At 34.5% G+C, this 2,973-nt stretch overlaps 1 non-coding gene across 1 annotated transcript; it reads right to left on the bottom strand.

Annotated features, from left to right (window-relative positions):
• Positions 1-1,884: 1,884 nt before the first annotated feature.
• On the bottom strand, positions 1,885-1,956 carry TRNAD-GUC (transfer RNA aspartic acid (anticodon GUC)). Its single transcript has one exon. It is a non-coding gene; the product is annotated as a tRNA-Asp (tRNA).
• Between the last annotated feature and the right edge of the window lie 1,017 nt (positions 1,957-2,973).

Raw genomic sequence — 2,973 nt, 5'->3', positions numbered from 1 at the left:
AGAAATGATTGATTAAAATAAATACCTATCTATCGATCTGTCTATCTATCTTTCTATCTATCTATGTATATGTATATATATATATATATATATATATATATATATATATATATATACAATCAGCTCACTTTAACATTTGCAGCTTATAACCATTTACCACCAGGGGTCACTACTAACAAAAAGCATCCACTCCACTTCTAAATCCAGCCCCTAGAGTTGAGCAGAAGCATAAGATTCCCCACTGCTTCATTCCATTTTCCATTAGATTACAGATGTAAATTGTTTTTGATGGTATGGTCTGTGCAGATTGAAATATTCAGAGCATATTCTGACTTTTAGTTAACACATCTGTAAGCAATTTGGCCATCACTGAATTCAACGTTTATCTCAATCGTAATAGACAAGGATAATGACAAATATAGTTTACAATGTTATTAAGTACATCATTTTATTTAATTGGGTGAATAAAAGGAATCGTCTCCCCGTCGGGGAATTGAACCCCGGTCTCCCGCGTGACAGGCGGGGATACTGACCACTATACTAACGAGGACATATTGGCTTCAGTTCAACAGTGCTCACCTCCATGAGGTTAGGGCATGCCCTCAATCAATTCACAGTATTGTAATAGGCAGCTTTGCTTCCTTTGGTTAGGAGAAGCAATCTTTTTTCATAAATGATTACAAATCAGAAATTCCTAGCCAAAAATAATCTGCTTTAATAAGAAATGATTGATTAAAATAAATACCTATCTATCGATCTGTCTATCTATCTTTCTATCTATCTATGTATATGTATATATATATATATATATATATATATATATATACAATCAGCTCACTTTACCATTTGCAGCTTATAACCATTCACCACCAGGGGTCACTATTAACAAAAAGCATCCACTCCACTTCTAAATCTAGCCCCTAGAGTTGAGCAGAAGCATAAGATTCCCCACTGCTTCATTCCATTTCCATTAGATTATAGATGTAAATTGTTTTTGATGGTATGGTCTGTGCAGATTGAAATATTCAGAGCATATTCTGACTTTTAGTTAACACATCTGTAAGCTATTTGGCCATCACTGAATTCAACGTTTATCTCAATCGTAATAGACAAGGATAATGACAAATATAGTTTACAATGTTATTAAGAACATCATTTTATTTAATTGTGTGAATAAAAGGAATCGTCTCCCCGTCGGGGAATTGAACCCCGGTCTCCCGCGTGACAGGCGGGGATACTGACCACTATACTAACGAGGACATATTGGCTTCAGTTCAACAGTGCTCACCTTCATGAGGTTAGGGCATGCCCTCAATCAATTCACAGTATTGTAATAGGCAGCTTTGCTTCTTTTGGTTAGGAGAAGCAATCTTTTTTCATAAATGATTACAAATCAGAAATTTCTAGCCAAAAATAATCTGCTTTAATAAGAAATGATTGATTAAAATAAATACCTATCTATCGATCTGTCTATCTATCTTTCTATCTATCTATGTATATGTATATATATATATATATATATACAATCAGCTCACTTTACCATTTGCAGCTTATAACCATTTACCACCAGGGGTCACTACTAACAAAAAGCATCCACTCCACTTCTAAATCTAGCCCCTAGAGTTGAGCAGAAGCATAAGATTCCCCACTGCTTCATTCCATTTCCATTAGATTATAGATGTAAATTGTTTTTGATGGTATGGTCTGTGCAGATTGAAATATTCAGAGCATATTCTGACTTTTAGTTAACACATCTGTAAGCAATTTGGCCATCACTGAATTCAACGTTTATCTCAATAGTAATAGACAAGGATAATGACAAATATAGTTTACAATGTTATTAAGTACATCATTTTATTTAATTGTGTGAATAAAAGGAACCGTTTCCCCGTCGGGGAATTGAACCCCGGTCTCCCGCGTGACAGGCGGGGATACTGACCACTATACTAACGAGGACATATTGGCTTCAGTTCAACAGTGCTCACCTCCATGAGGTTAGGGCATGCCCTCAATCAATTCACAGTATTGTAATAGGCAGCTTTGCTTCTTTTGGTTAGGAGAAGCAATCTTTTTTCATAAATGATTACAAATCAGAAATTTCTAGCCAAAAATAATCTGCTTTAATAAGAAATGATTGATTAAAATAAATACCTATTTATCGATCTGTCTATCTATCTTTCTATCTATCTATGTATATGTATATATATATATATATATATATATACAATCAGCTCACTTTACCATTTGCAGCTTATAACCATTTACCACCAGGGGTCACTACTAACAAAAAGCATCCACTCCACTTCTAAATCTAGCCCCTAGAGTTGAGCAGAAGCATAAGATTCCCCACTGCTTCATTCCATTTCCATTAGATTATAGATGTAAATTGTTTTTGATGGTATGGTCTGTGCAGATTGAAATATTCAGAGCATATTCTGACTTTTAGTTAACACATCTGTAAGCAATTTGGCCATCACTGAATTCAACGTTTATCTCAATCGTAATAGACAAGGATAATGACTAATATAGTTTACAATGTTATTAAGTACATCATTTTATTTAATTGTGTGAATAAAAGGAATCGTCTCCCCGTCGGGGAATTGAACCCCGGTCTCCCGCGTGACAGGCAGGGATACTGACCACTATACTAACGAGGACATATTGGCTTCAGTTCAACAGTGCTCACCTCCATGAGGTTAGGGCATGCCCTCAATCAATTCACAGTATTGTAATAGGCAGCTTTGCTTCTTTTGGTTAGGAGAAGCAATCTTTTTTCATAAATGATTACAAATCAGAAATTTCTAGCCAAAAATAATCTGCTTTAATAAGAAATGATTGATTAAAATAAATACCTATTTATCGATCTGTCTATCTATCTTTCTATCTATCTATGTATATGTATATATATATATATATATACAATCAGCTCACTTTACCATTTATCAGCTCACTTTACCATTTGCAGCTTATAAC

This window comes from Triturus cristatus, chromosome 4_1 (genome assembly GCF_964204655.1).
Source record: "Triturus cristatus chromosome 4_1, aTriCri1.1, whole genome shotgun sequence".
Lineage (NCBI taxonomy): Eukaryota > Metazoa > Chordata > Amphibia > Caudata > Salamandridae > Triturus > Triturus cristatus.
The sequence above is the reverse complement of the archived record's forward strand: the minus strand, read 5'-3'. Positions and strand labels throughout refer to the sequence as shown.